General features: G+C 46.3%; 1 protein-coding gene across 5 annotated transcripts in view; it reads left to right on the top strand.

Annotated features, from left to right (window-relative positions):
* The first annotated feature begins 600 nt into the window (after positions 1–600).
* LOC147417797 (uncharacterized) overlaps positions 601–15,951 on the top strand; it is a 74,408-nt gene continuing 59,057 nt past the window's right edge. Inside the window, exons 1-2 of one of the 5 annotated variants that reach the window (XM_086507167.1) lie at positions 601–830; positions 953–1,010. The gene's annotated coding sequence lies outside the window, so the exon portion shown is untranslated. The remainder of the gene's footprint in view (positions 831–952; positions 1,011–15,951) is intronic. The other 4 variants (XR_015187306.1, XR_015187307.1, XR_015187305.1 and 1 more) reach the window with 4 other exon arrangements.

Here is a 15,951-nt window from a genome sequence, read left to right as displayed (position 1 = left end):
ATTCACGTTATCGAGCTAAGTTTGGAGTCAGATAGCTTTCACACAAGGGAGCTACGACCTCCGTTTTGCATAGCCAGAGGGGCGGCCAATAGGTTTGAGCCTTTGCAGAGGCAATTGGGAAGCGTGAGGTAGGGAATAGCCCATTGCTGGCGGGCGCAAAAAGCAAGCAAGCAATGTGGCAACTTGTGAGTTCATTGGAGGAAGAGGCCCCTCGTCTATATCTCACACGGGCATGGAAGGAGATGGGATCTACGGTGGGATGATTGAGTACCGTAGATCTCGAGATTTCGTGGACAATGTAAACTCAGGTACACTGGGTACTCGAGTTTACTCCCCCCCCCCCCTCCCCCCCCCCAAAGAGGCTCAAACCCACAACCTGGGGTATGAGAGCCATTTGGCCTAACCACATCGCCCGCACACGTCACTTGTGGAATGTAGACATTTCCATGGAGTTTTGACATGCAAATGTATCGAGACATAAAAAAGTAAATTGGGTATTTTTGTAAACTCAGATACTCGAGTTTGCTTTCGCGACAAGATCTACGACGACGCCTAATGTCGGGGCCCAAAATTGATGGGAGCGTTTGATCCCATCTCCCATGCCCGTGTTAGATATAGCTGAGGGAAGAGGCACTTGGAACTTTCTCGGCCAACGGCCAGCCAAAATGTGTTCGCCACGTCACGAATCTGCTGGCTTGTGCTCATTAGAGGAGTCGGAGTCGGTCTGCACAAACGAGCCTTGGGAATTGGGCGTGCGTGCCTGCATGCATGCATTTCTCTGGTCGAGTCAAGTGGGCATGCACAACATGCATATACGTATGCTCCCACACGTAATCTCTCTCTCTCTCTCTCTCTCTCTCTCTCACACAAACACACACACCCCCCCACCCCAAAACCACAGTTGTCCGTTAAGAGCTCGTGTTAAATCCCAGTTTAATGTGCTCTATGCCAGGCAACAATCTGACCACTTAAGCTGAGGCGCAGCAGCACTCAATTATTTCAACATGAAGGTGAGGGATCTCGTTCCTCACTCAGAATTGGCTACCATGGGCATACAAATCTCTGTATAAAGTGACTAATATCTCTGATATTTGTTGTTTCGATATGAGGGTTCTCTTCATATTCTCTTTACTTGGCACTGAGAAATCCCTTTTTGTCTTAGTGCTTGAAAAAAGAAACCCGAGTAATCAACAATTGGAATTTACCGTCAAACTTGAAATAAATAGCTCATATAACCCAGAAATCTTGAACGAAGTTTGTGTGAAAACATATAGTCTGGTTATCTATATATTTTTTCTTGCAATGAGTGTCCTCTTTCAGCACATGTGATGGCGCTATTGTTCATATAGGTATTATATGTCAACAGGCTTTGAAGTGAGTGGTACTTATAAGCTCGAACCATTCTAGAGTATTTCATGGATGTAGATGTTCAATACTTCACTGAATTGTGATTTCTAGTGTACCCGGCTCTCTATCAGGATGAGATGAGTAGATACTGATCTTCGTGCATCAAAAGTTTCTGAAGGATGAGATGGCTAGATAGTGATCTTGGTGCATCAAGAGTTTTGGATTAGATGAGATGTATAGATTAGTTACTTGGCTGGCCTAATGCCTTTTTCGGCATTTAGGCCTCCAGACATGGCCGCTTGGCATGATCTCGGCCGTTGCCCTTGAGCCAAATTGCACAGTCAAGGGCCTCAAGCTTGCTTTTAATAATCACGCCACACCTTCTTTTATTGTTATCGTTGAAATGCAACATGCAGAATGACGATGATGGGTTAAAAGCTTTAAAGCCTCATTGGGACCAGTGATCAACAAATCATCCACATAAAGAACAATAATGAAAAGTACATTGCCCTCACGCTTGACATACATGTGCTTTCTGTTGGACTGTTACGAAAGCCTCGTTTGACCAAATGAGTGTCAACTTTCTTATACCAAGCACGAGGAGATTGCTTCAATCCATACAAAGCCTTTTTACATCTGCACACTTTGTCCTCTTGTCCTTTCTTGACAAAACCGCAAGGTTGCGTTACATAAACTTCCTCAAATATGTCACCATTCAAGAAAGCAGCAGTAACAATGTTTGACTAACAATGTTTGACTGATGTACATCCCAACCAAAATGAGCTGGCAATGCACATAGAAAACGAATAGTAGTCATACGACAAGTCGGAGCAAAAGTTTCTTCATAATCTATGTCTTTTTGCTGCGCATAGCCTTTTGCAACAAGTCGAGTCTTACGGCGATCAACCTCACCATCCGGCATGCGTTTCAACTTGTAAACCCACTTTGTACCAATGGCCTTTTTGCTAGGAGGCAAATCACATAAAGTCCATGTGTCATTTTCTATAAGTGCATCATATTCTGATTGCATAGCAGCCATCCAATTGTCTAAATTCTATGCTTCATCAAAAGATAGAGGTTCCTCAACATCATGTAGGTTAGACACAGCCAAAGCATAACAATCTGATGCATAAGATGCATGGCGAGAACCTGAATGAGTACGACTAGACAAAGGTGCATCCAATTTACTGTCACGCAATGTATGCACCAGCCATTTTGGCATACCAGGTTGATCTGTAACATTTTTTGAAATCCCCATAGGCTGTACATTTTCCTCATCGGAATTTACGTTCGTACTTCCACCATTGAATAAATGTCTTGTGAGCTTACATTACTGTCTCTAGTACATGACAACAAGGGCTGAACAGAATCTTCCACAAACACAACATCTTGTGAAACCAGAATATGCTTTGTTTGTGGATGATATAACATGTAACCTTTGCTTTCACTACTGTAACCAGCAAAAATACATTTGACAGCCTTATCATCCAATTTTTTGCGCTGTGTTTGTGGCACCAAAGCATATGCCAAACAACCAAAAACACACATGTACTCAATAGAAGGCTTTCTATCATGCCATGCTTCATATGGAGTAATAGACTGCAAAGCTTTCGTAGGAGACCTGTTAAGTCATAAGTGGCACACATGATGACCTCAAGCCAAAAAGAATGTGGCAAAGCTTGACTCTTGACCATAGATCTTGCCATTTCGTAAGAGACACGTTTTTCCTCTCAGCAACACCATTTTGTTGAGGCGTATACGGCATTGTACATTGGTTTATCCCACAACTAGCCAGAAATGTCACGTGACACATCCCAGCGCTATGAGTCCGTGGACAAGCTACAGCATGATCAGGATTCAGTCAGTCCGGTCAGTCTAGATTTAGAAGTGATCTGGCACTTTTGTGAGTCTATTCGTAGACCGTGCATGCCCAGTCACTTGGTATAGATGCATATCCTCTGGTTGCACACAGCATGATCATCAGTATTCCCTTCAGAATCCATGGGAATTTTTTAGTGCATTTAGCCTATTTTTTCTATTTTTGGTATTTTTCACTTATTATTTTTAAGTGACTTTCCAACAAAAGTAGGTAGGGCAATTTTGCTAAGTTAATATATAAGCAAACCCAAGTTAGCACTTTCTGGCAGAAGAGGCAACAGGAGCTCCCCACTCAACAGGCAACTTAAGAGTGACCATTTCCCTCTTGCACGTATTTGTTATATAGATTTCTTGAATGGTCAAATTGGTTACAAACTGGCCAGTCGGACATAATTGGCTAAAGCTCATAAAGAGCACTAGAATAATCAAATATACATAAAATGTAATATCCTTCTGCATAATTCATTATCTGCTGCTGATGCTTTTGCCACCTGTCAACTGCAAGAGATAATAAAATATCAATTCTATAACACTGATCTCTCCTACTAAGAGCCTCTCCTTGACATAGTGCTAATGCACTTCAATGTGCTTTGTGCGAGCATTAAAATCTGGGTTCCTCACAACTGCCAATGCGCTCTGATTGTAATAAATATAGATAGTGCTGGCTATGAAGACTACCCGTAGTACCCTCAGCACCCGCAGTACCTCAGCAACCCCTTGGCGTTTTTGGTTCCCCCATCCAGTGCATTTAGCCTATTTTCCCTATTTTTGGTATTTTTCACTTATTATTTTTAAGTGACTTTTCAACAAAAGTAGGTAGGGCAATTTTGCTAAGTTTTTTTTTTTTTTTTTCGAGAAAAAGATCCTTCTATAGTTAATGAAAACGGCCCATAGGGCTACAACCACCTCTGCAAGAGAGGGCTACAACAAACATGATGGGGAGACTCTCCCAATGAAAAAACAGCATATATACAATGAGGCTAAATCAAGAGATGGGAGGAGGGAAGAGCCACACAGGTGGACGGTAGTGCCATCTGAGCACACCCTGGACTATGGTGTAGAAAGGCCCAGGGCGCCAGAGTCGAAGGAAAGCCTCGCGCCGCTCCCTCATGCGGTCGGAGCTGCCCTGTAGTCCCTCAAGCTCTCCTCTGAGAGTATGGATCAGCTCTAGCCAAAAGTCACGAACAGTCTCTGCTGGTGGCACAGGGCAAGCCTCAAAGATGCGGAAACAGCGGGCCCGCCAGATGAACCAAAGTGTCAGGCCACTGATGAGCTCCCAACATTCCTCTCTCACTGCACCACTCCTGTGGAGTAAGCTCTGTAGCAGGCTGGAGTGTAGGTTGCCCCCCTTGCATCACTATCATCCTGCTGGTGGAAGATAGCTTAAACTGAAGTGCCGGGTCCGTGAGGGTGGACCAAGCTGCTGCCCCCCAAGTGTACTGTCGAGCCGTGGAGAGAGCAGGCATCAGCCGAAGAACTCGTAGCCACACCTGCTGGGCCGAGGGACAGCCTCAAAGACAGTGACGCTGACTCTCCACCAAACAAGGTTGGATCAAAACGTACATACTGATCCGTTCCGTACCGTATTGACGTTATGTACAGATCCGTACCGTACGGAACGATCCGTACGTCTTTTTTTTTTTTTTGGGTGTGTGGGAAGCCCGTACAATGCTGATTTAAAATAAAAATCCAAATCTCTTGCAATAGTTACACAGTATATGGTTGTCTTGTAAAACGTGTCTTTGAATGTCTCTATAAGTTGTTGGCTTCTCTCTTGTTTTTTATTGGAAATGTCCTAGAAAATTTAGTACTTTGCGGTTTTTTTACAAGAGTACGTATTTTTACGTACGTAAAAAATTTTCCTGTATGGAACAATGTACAGTACGTACATATACGCCAGGTACAGTACGTTTGGTACCACCTTGCCACCAAATGGTCACAAGCTGCACATGCGGCCGAGAGACCACTATGCACTAGCTAGCTCTCTACTGCTGTAGCTCTATGTGCGACCAGCCACTGAAACAAGGTGACTCGCCTCGGCTGTCTGGAGTCCCACAACCTCTCCCAAAAGGCTGCCAAGAACTCGATTGTGAGACCCTCCTCCTGCCAATGACGTGCTGCAGCGGGGCGGGCCTCTCTCTGTGCTGCTAGTATATGACGTCCTAGTCGAATAGTGTACTGAAAGAATGGGACTCCTGGGTGGCTTGCAGAAGAGAAGGGGTCCCTCCATAGCCACTCACCAGGATCCCATTGTACTCATGTCAGTGGACGACACTCCCAAGCCCACAGCCTCCAGTGTCCAGTCTCAAGAGCTGCTGGGTTAGGGTCTATGACGCAAGTCCTCCCACAGATGCCCACTACTCGGATCCTCTGAAAACAGCACTCTGCTACCTGCGGGGCCTCTATTGCAACTCGCTGTAGTCGTCCCCCACCTTGAAGCTCGAAGAAAAGGCCTGGGACAGTCTCCGAGCAGGCCCTGACTGAGATGAGAACCTCCAGATGTGTGAAGGCCCCTATCCACCGGGGTGCTACTGGCTCGAGAGGCATGAGCCACTCAGCTGGAACTGACTCTGAGATGTCCTGATACATTTTCTGCATCCCTCTCATGCCTTGTAGCTGGAACCCCTGCACCTCCTCTGACAAACCTGTGAACTCTAGCCAGTCACCTAGAGAGCGTGCTGGACCTGCTGCCATGGGACCCTAGGAAACATGAGGCCGACTACTAACCAAGTGGCCTCTCTGAGTGCTAACCATGGGGTTCCAGACGAGGGGCTACCGTAGGCGCTCCTCCGTGCACGTCGGCTGTCTCTGCTCCAGGCCTCGCCGTAAGAGCTCCCAAGATCGAAGCAAACTCACATCGAAGCGGTCCTCTAGTCTCCTGCTCAAACCAACTTTGCGCATCTCTGTAAAGATCCATCTGGTCGAAGGTTGCCAAGGGTGTCACCAGGAGGTGTATTTTTCCTGTTGTCTTTCGTAAATAAGTACTATATATTTTTATTTATTTTATTTTTACTTGTTTTCCCCGGAACCCTTGAAAAGGTGCAAGTGGACATTGCATGGCCAGTGTGAAACGGCTGCGGCCGAATAGGTTTCTCACAGCGAGAGTATGGGTCGGTCAGTCTGGGACTGGTCGGGCCAGCTGCCAGTTAGCACTGAATTCTGATGAGTATGGAAGCCTGTGTGCGCCAAATGAAGTCTGGGCCACTCGGAAAGTCACTTATAAATTTATAAGTCAGTGGGAACTAGAGAATTAACTCAAAAGGGGCAAACTGGACACATGGCGGCTCCAGGCAGTTTTGCCACTTCCAGCATGAAGAGGGGGCGTCCAATTTGAGAGAGGAGGCTGATTTTTGATCATAAGTGAGCTACAGTGTGTGTGTGAGTAGTGGGTGCAGGTCTACAGCTTTAATGGAAATCTTGCCTTCTCCTCTGTCTCATGTAGCGCGATGATTTGCTCTCGTGCATCTCTCTCTCCCATTTGGCACATATGGTAATACCCCCCTAGTTGGGCTACTCAGATGAACATGTACAATTCTGGGGGTTTATGCGCGTTTGCCAAGGCAAGAGCCTTCTGAACAGGAACCGGGGTCCGGATTAGCTAATTGCTAATCCCCCACAGTAGGCACAGTTCGATCACGAAAGATTGCAAGTTCGGAGAGTTTTCTCGGGTGAAAACTTGTCCAATTCACAGGGGAACTATCCCATTGCGTGCGGGAGCCCTTGGGACACGCGTAGGCGTGTTCGCTCCGCTAAAAACGATCCGAAATAGCAGGTTTAGGGTTTCGCACCTAAACTGCAAGGGAACACCGGGGGAGCCTCGTGAGAGCCTCGGGATGCATGTACAGGCTTTTGGGCACCCGGCAGTGAAAAACAGGGAATTACAGCCCGCTGAATTTCTGTGACAGCTCACCAGAAAGCTTCCAGATAGCGAGGGAATCCGTCCTAGACAGGTGTTTTTGACCTATAGGGGTTTTTGCGCCGTTATGTTGCCAAAATCAGGTCGAAAACCTGCGTTTTCAGCCCTCGCCAGGTTTGGACTGCTTTGTGAAAGCTTGTGCGAAGTGGTTGGATCGTCTACCTTAATTTGAATAAAGAAATACCGAAAGGGGCACCAGTCTTTGGGGCCTACAGGGTGTCGGTCTCATGTGCGCAGTGACATTCTAGTCGCTGGACGCAACTGTGTTCTCTTCCCTTCTCAGTGCTCTGTATAATGTTAACAGGTAATTGAAATAGTACCGCCCTCTACGTTGTACAGGCCGGTTATATGGTTCCATCGACGGGATAGTCACTTTTTCTTCAAAAAGTGCAGCGTGGATTGTTGTGGGTGAAAGCAACACAGAGCTTGTCGTTATGGCAGAGAAGAGAGACCAAGTACCTGAAGAGGGATCTTCCTCACATGGCACGGAGAAAGTTCCTTCAACTCTTCAAGAAGAGGACAGGTTGTTTAGAACTCAACTGCGTTGCTGCATGGACATGTTTCAGCAGTTGGCGAACAACCCAAGGATGCAGGAGTTCTTACAGGCTCCGACACAGGGTTTTTAGCCTCCTACACAGGGCATGACTGAGCCGTTGCAAGAAAAGGAGATTTCCAATGCGCAGAGGACTCATGATGCTCAAGGGAAAGCCCATGTGGTTGAGCAACTAGCGGTGTCCAATGATCCAAAGCAACTTGCTTTAGCTGGACAAGAACCGTTTGTGAATGGTCAAGGGAGTAATGAACACGCTATGCGTCAGACCCTTCCATTACCTAATACTTATCCTGGTTATTTTGGAGGTGGTTCAGTGTTTCAAGCTATGGCTGGACCTTCCACAGGTTATATGCCAGGGAATGTGTTCGGGACAATGCAAACAGGCATGGGTAACCCTATGTACGCGAACATGGGTGTCCAACCAGGTTTTCAGGGTGCCTATGGCCAGTTTCGAGTGCCTGGAACACAATTTGGTATGGCTGGTTTTTCGCAGCCATACGTACAAAATGCAGATATGATAGGGAAAACAGTTGATGCGAGTGCTGGAATGAACACTCATGGAGCACCACTGTTACAGGCACCTGTTTATGATAATGTGGCTCCTTTGAGTCAGCTTAAGGATTACAAGGAAGGTGGGCAGGGACTGAAGTTTGAAACTTTCAGAGGAACTGAGGATCAATTGAAGGCTTTGACCTTCATACAACAGTTCGATGCAGCTTATGCTGGAGGAAACTTCACGGAATCTTCAAAGATACGCAAGGCTGCCACTTTCTTGAGAGTGAATGCGCTCCAATGGTGGACCGCATTGTTGAACCAGGGTCAAGCCCCAACAACGTGGGTCCAATTCAAACAGCTTTTTGCACCTGCATGGTTGACAAACACTTTTGAAGTGGATGTGATGATAGAATGGCACGAGTTGAATGCTAAACAGTGTGCGAATCTGGAAGAGTACAATAAACAGTTTTGGGCCGCACTATTGACAGTCACCTCTTACAGGTTTGTGCCATTGTCAGAACAAATTGAGAAGTACTGTTGCGGATTGCCCAAGAAAATCAGGGACTATTGCACAAAGACTACTGTCATGAATATGTTTCAGTTGATAGAGAATGCAAGAGTGGCCAGCAATCTGTCGAAGGGAGATTCCGATGGATTTAATAGCCACAAGAAAGGGTCCCAGGGCAAACAGTTTTCAGCCAAGGGCAATGTTGCAACAAAGCCTTCTGAGCCTCCCACAAAGAAGCCCTCCACTGAAGAAGGTGATACGTCCAAGAAGCAGTCTAAGTCTTCTTCGGGACGAGGACAAGGACAAAAGAGGCATTTTTCTGGCAAAACTTTTGAAGAACGGAAAGCTCTTAGGGAGGCCAAGAAATGCTACATTTGTGAACAGGAAGGACATTTTGCAAATGAATGCCCACAGAAGAAGTCACAGGATAAGGATGACAAGTCAGACCATAAAGGGAAGAAGCCGAAGCCAAAGCCAAGTGCAAGACTTGTTCCAGATTTGGTTGGAGACCAGCCAAACACAGATGCCACGGAGCTGTGCAGAGCTTGGGGCAAAGTTAGAGACCAGACAGTGCTGGTTTTCTTTGATCCAGGAGCCCGTGCAAATTTCATATCACCAGAATTGGCATCAAAGTTGGGCATTCGTGCAGAGGAGATGGGTATGACAAGGGAAGCAGGTTTGGCATGCCCAAGTCATTCAGAGCCCGTTACTCCCATTTTGGGAAAGCTTCGTCTCCACATTCAGAGCTATGTGGATGCAGAAGAATTTCATATTATGCCACTTGAGGGCTGTGATGTGTTACTGGGTATCCCATGGTGTTACAGGTTGCATGCTATGGTGGATACTTACAACAAAAAGATTACCCTTGTACATAGAGGAAAGACTCATGTCCTTGATGTAAAGCTTAAAGGCGAGTCTGTTCAAGTTGTTTCTGCTTCTGCTATTGCATCTGTAATAAAGAATCATCTTTCTGCGTACTTGATCTTTGCAAAAGAAGTACCTCAAGTTGTATCTAATTTGTCTACCTTAGATAAAGACAGGTCAACTTTTTTGAGTGGTTTCAGTGATTGTTTTTCGGACTCTTTGCCAGGGGAGTTACCTCTTGAGAGACCTGAGGATCATACTATAGATCTTGTGCCAGGTTCTAGTCCACCGAATAGACCACCATACAGGGTTAGTGCAGCTCAGCAGAAAGAGATTATGAGTCAGGTCAACGAGCTTTTAGAGAAGGGGCTGATTCAGTCCAGTTCATCCCCTTTTTGTTCGCCTGTACTCTTAGTGCAGAAGAAGGATGGTTCATGGCGCATGTGCATTGACTATCGCGCCTTGAATAAGAATACCATCAAGAACAGGTTCCCCATACCGAGGATAGATGACATTCTTGATCGGCTTGAGGGAGCGCCATTGTTTATAAGGATAGACCTAAAGAGTGGCTACCATCAGATACGCATTAGGCCAGAAGATGTCCATAAGACTGCGTTCAGGACAACATTTGGTCTCTATGAGTTTCTTGTTATGCCATTTGGTCTCACAAATGCTCCTGCCACGTTTAATAGAATGATGGACATAATTTTTAGACCACAGAAACTTCGTGGGTACCTTCTTTGATGACATGATTGTCTATTCGAAGTCTGAAGAGGAGCATAGGGATCACTTGACTGCAGTTTTCAACGAGTTACGTACGAACAAGCTACTCATTAATGCGAAGAAGAGTGAATTCTTTTTGCAAGAGATTCACTTGCTTGGGCACATTGTTTCAAAGGATGGGGTACGCATGGATCCTGCTAAAGTGGAAGCAATTAGGTCATGGCCAGACTTGAAGTCCGTACATGACATTCGAAGCTTTCTAGGCTTATGTTCCTACTATAGGAGGTTCATCTGAAATTTTGATGAGATTGCTTCTCCACTCCATGCACTACAAGGAAAAGGAGTTACTTTCAAGTGGACAGCCAAGGAAATTTTAGCGTTCAAACACTTGAAAGAGAAGCTGACTTTAGATCCGGTAATCATTTTGCCAGATCTTTCGAAACCTTTTGTGGTTCAGTGTGATGCGTGTGGCCATAGTCTTGGTGCAGTTCTAATGCAGAATGGCCGAGTAGTCGCATATGAGAGCATAATTCTTTTGAAGACTGAAAGGAACTTGCAAGTCTATGAGAAAGAATTGCTGGCAGTAATTCATGCTCTCACTAGTTGGAAACACTATCTGCTAGGGGCTGATTTTGTTGGCCAAACGGATCATCAAACCTTGCGATATTTTCTCACACAGACGAAGATGTCTGAGAAGCACATGCGATGGGCAAACATCTTGTCAATGTTCCATTTTCAAATTGTGCATGTGCAAGGGAAAAAGAACGTGGTGGCTGATGCGTTGTCACGAAAGCCCCAAATTTCAGCAGTGTCAATTCCGTACCATTGTGAACTAGACGAAATGAAGACACAGTATGCTAAAGATTCAGATTTTGCAAGGATTTATGACCAGCTTGTTGATGGGCAACATCATGAGCACTATATGCTTAAGAATGACTTTCTCATGATGCATGGAAAGTTATGCGTTACCAAACGGTTACGGCCCAAGATTTTGATGGAAAGTCATGCTCCACCTTATGCTGGGCATCGTGGAATTGATGCGACAATGAAAGGGGTTGAGGCATTCTTCTATTGGCCAACTGTACGTCAAGATGTTGACACATTTGTAAGATCATGCTTAGTATGCCAAAAAGTCAAATTTGATAGACAAAAGCAACCGGGATTGTTGCAGCCATTGCCGATCCCTGATAGGCCATGGGAAAGCATAGCAATGGACTTTATCTTTGATGTTCCAAGGACGCAAACAGGCAATGATGGGATTTGGACTATCATTTGTAGGTTCAGTAAGCAGGCCCATTTCATTCCTGTGAGGAAGAAGATAAAGCCAGAACACATGGTCAAGATATTTATGAGCAATATCTTTAAATATCACGGGATGCCTCAGTCAATTGTCAGTGACAGGGATCCACGTATGACGAGTCTTTTCTGGAAGGCATTGTTTGAGAACATGGGCACTATGCTAAAGTTCTCTTCTTCGTTTCATCCGCAAACTGATGGACAGTCAGAAGAGGCAAATTCTACAGTCTTGGACCTGCTCAAATGTTATGTGTCAGAGCACAAGGCAACTTGGGAACACCATCTTCCATTGGTTGAATATGCTTACAATAACACTGTGCATACGTCAACAGGTAAGGCACCATTTGAGATAGTGGAAGGAGGGAAGAAAGTCCCGCCCATTTTGCAGACTAAGGACAAGATTTTTGAGGCAGACAAGTATGTGCAAGATATGGATGAAACATACAGGAAGATAAAGATTGCTCTTGAGAAGACTCAGGCTAAGCAAAAGAAAGTTGCTGATCGTCACCGTCGTGAACTTGTATTTTCACTTGGTGATTGGGTGCTTTTGCGCTTTGAAAAGGCCAGGTTAAGGAAAAGGAAAGGCAAGAAACGCTTGTTTCCTAAGCTCAGTGTGCGATATTATGGTCCTTTTCAGATTTCAGAAAAGATCAGCGATGTAGCTTACAGGTTAAAGCTACCAGAAGGCTGGAAAATACATAATGCTTTTCATGTCTGCCTTCTAAGACCCTTTGTCGGTGATGTGCCAGAGAATATGCTTGATGAGGAACAACCCGAAGTGGAAGAATTGGATGAAATCCTTGTTCCTGAACAGATATTGGCACGTAAAGAAAGAAAGGTTAGAGGAAAGGTTGCAAGACGCTATTTGGTGAAGTTCAAGAACTATCCATCGTTGGATGCCAAATGGATGGAAGAGTCTGAATTGGTTGATTTACCTCAGCTATTGCAATTGTATCTTGAAGCCTTTCAGATGGAACCCACAGTGACTTGATGTAGCCTTTTTTGGAGCAAGGCAAGAGCATGGTTCATGATGCTCAAGAGAGTAGTTAAGCAATTGTATCTACTCTTTCCATACAGAATTTAGCTAGAGAAGTTTGTGCTTGAGAGTACACTGGAAGACTTCTATGCTTGATATATGTGTCGTAGCCAGGTTGGTGGGATTGTTTAATCGTCCAACGCTACATTTCCGGAAGCATGTATATCTTGGATTCCCATCATAGAATATATGTGATATTAGGAGATACTGCATGTATTATTGGCATGCAAGCGAGGTCGCTTGCAGTATTTCAAGGGTGGGGTGTGTCACCAGGAGGTGTATTTTTCCTATTGTCTTCCGTAAATAAGTACTAGATATTTTTATTTATTTTATTTTTACTTGTTTTCCCCGGAACCCTTGAAAAGGTGCAAGTGGACATTGCATGGCCAGTGTGAAACGGCTGCGGCCGAATAGGTTTCTCACAGCGGGAGTCTGGGTCGGTTAGTCTGGGACTGGTCGGGCTAGTTAGCACTGAATTTTGATGAGTATGGAAGCCTGTGTGCGCCAAATGAAGTCTGGGCCACTCGGAAAGTCACTTATAAATTTATAAGTCAGTGGGAACTAGAGAATTAACTCAAAAGGGGCAAACTGGACACATGGCGGCTCCAGGCAGTTTTGCCACTTCCAGCATGAAGAGGGGGCGCCCAATTTGAGAGAGGAGGCTGATTTTTGATCACAAGTGAGCTACAGTGTGTGTGTGAGTAGTGGGTGCAGGTCTACAGCTTTAATGGAAAGCTTGCCTTCTCCTCTGTCTCTTGTAGCGCGATGATTTGCTCTCTTGCATCTCTCTCACCCCTTTGGTACATATGGTAATGCCCCACTAGTTGGGCTACGCAGATGAACATGTACAATTCTGGGGGTTTATGCGCGTCTGCCAAGGCAAGAGCCTTCTGAACAGGAACCGGATTAGCTAATTGCTAATCCCCCACAGTACGCACAGTTCCATCGCGAAAGATTGCAAGTTCGGAGAGTTTTCTCGCGTGAAAACTCGTCCAATTCACAGGGGAACTGTCCCATTGCGTGCGGGAGCCCTTGGGACACGCGTAGGCGTGTTCGCTCCGCTAAAAACGATCCGAAACAGCGAATTACAGCCTGCTGTGTTTTTCTGCAGGTTTAGGGTTTCGCACCTAAACTGCAAGGGAACACTGGGGGAGCCTCGTGAGAACCTTGGGATGCATGTACAGGCTTTTGGGCACCCGGCAGTGAAAAACAGGGAATTACAGCCCGCTGAATTTCTGTGACAGCTCACCAGAAAGCTTCCAGATAGTGAGGGAATCCGTCTTAGACAGGTGTTTTTGATCTACAAGGGTTTTTACGCCGTTATGTTGCCAAAATCAGGTCGAAAACCTGCGATTTCAGCCCTCGCCAGGTTTGGACAGCTTTGTGAAAGCTTGTGCGAAGTGGTTGGATCGTCTACCTTAATTTGAATAAAGAAATACCGAAAGGGGCGCCAGTCTTTGGGGCCTACAGGGTGTCGGTCTCTTGTGCGCAGTGACATTCTAGTCGGTGGACGCAACTGTGTTCTCTTCCCTTCTCAGTGCTCTGTATAAAGTTAACAGGTAATTGAAATAGTACCGCCCTCTACGTTGTACAGGCGGGTTATAAAGGGCCTCCTGACTGAGGCACCCTGGCACGAAGTCGTTGTAGCAAGAACTCCTTCCAGGGCTCCTCACCTCGAAGAAGTCTTCCGACGATGAACTTCCCAAGAAGGGCTCTGCTCTGCTGTGCTGGATCAATGATCCCAAGCCCTCCTTGAGAACAAGGAAGCGTGATGACCTGCCAAGCCACCTTGACTCGGGCTATCTGAGTGTCACGTCCTGACCAAAGGAAGTTCTTGATCAGCCTCTCTACCTGGCTGATACAAGAACTCGAGAAGATCCAGCAGGAAGTGATGTACCACATAGTCGCCAACAACACCTGGTTGGCAACTACTACTCTACCAGCCAGAGAAAGTCATGCTGAGCTCCAATGTAACAACTTTCTCCTGATAGACAGGAGAAGGGGAGCAATCTGCTGCTCGGCAGACAAGTCCAAACCAACCTGACAACCCAAGTACCGAACTGCAGTCCCTGGGGAATCCACCTGAAACCCTCTCCTGGCATCCAATCTGGCAAAGGAGCACTACCAACCGAGAAAGCCACTGTCTTTATCCAGTTGATTAGTGCGTCCGATGCACAACAAAAGGTCTCCAAAGCCTGCTCACATCTGTGAAGATTGGCCTCCTGGCCATCTTAAGGACAAGGCTGAGTCATCGGCAAACTCAGCGTCCAGTAGCTCATCTCCCCGAATAGGGAGTGCTAAGCCCCGTAGACCAACCTGCTGTGACACCAAAAATCTGCTCATCGCCTCCGCATAGAACAGAAAGAGAAAGGGGGCAAGGGGACAACCCTGTCTGATCGAGCGTGTAAGCATGAAGCGATCACCTCTACCTCCTGCCAAAAGTACCTGACTGTGAGCCTGTCTGTACAAGGCTGACACCCCTCTGATCCAAGCATCTGAGAAGCCCATCCTGCGTAGAGTGTCCTCTAGGAAGTCCCAGTCAACTTTGTCGTATGCCTTCTCAAAATCGAGAAGAAGAATCACGAGGTCCTCACCACGGAGCCGTGCTAGGGCAGAAGCCTCCCAAAAAGTAAAGATGTTGTCAAGGATACTGCGTTCCTTGACAAAACCTGTCTGAGTCCCATGTATAAGGCTCTCTAAAAGTGGCTGAATCCTCAAACTCAGAGCCTTGGCAAGAATTTTGTAGACTGAGTTGAGGATGGTGATGGGGCGCCACTGTCGAATCTCATCCAAGGAGCCACCCTCCTTGGGAATGAGGTAGATTAGGCCCTCACACATGCTGTCAGGCATCACTCCTGTGTGCAAAATGTACTGAAAAGCACTACAGAGATCTGGGCCAAGCAGGTCCCAGTACTCCAAGAAAAAGCTGGGAGTCAACCCATCCTCACCTGGACAGCTACCACGGGGGAGGGCCCTAAGAGCCGTGTGCAGCTCCTCAAGCTGAAGTGGCATCTCTAGCCTCTGACGCATCTCCTTAGTCACAAGACAGGGCATCTGTGCCCAAACTTGCTCCCTGCATGCATCCTGCCGCTCTGACTGGGGCTCTGCAGACAGTAACTCACGGTAGAAGTCAGTAGCAACTGCACGCATATACTCGGGCTCACAAGCAATTGACCCGTCGGGCCTCCTCAACTGACTGACCTTGGCATGCGAGTGCCGAGGTCCCACTGTCTCAAAGAAAGCACCAGTCACTCTGTCACCCACCTGAGTTCACTGAGATGCCTGTCGATGGAAAGCAAACTCATGTCGCCTCTCCTCTGTGCTAGCAAGCTCCT

This window comes from Adiantum capillus-veneris, chromosome 30 (assembly GCF_014529385.1).
Source record: "Adiantum capillus-veneris isolate H3 chromosome 30, ASM1452938v2, whole genome shotgun sequence".
In the NCBI taxonomy this organism is placed as follows: Eukaryota; Viridiplantae; Streptophyta; class Polypodiopsida; order Polypodiales; family Pteridaceae; genus Adiantum; species Adiantum capillus-veneris.
The sequence above is the reverse complement of the archived record's forward strand: the minus strand, read 5'-3'. Positions and strand labels throughout refer to the sequence as shown.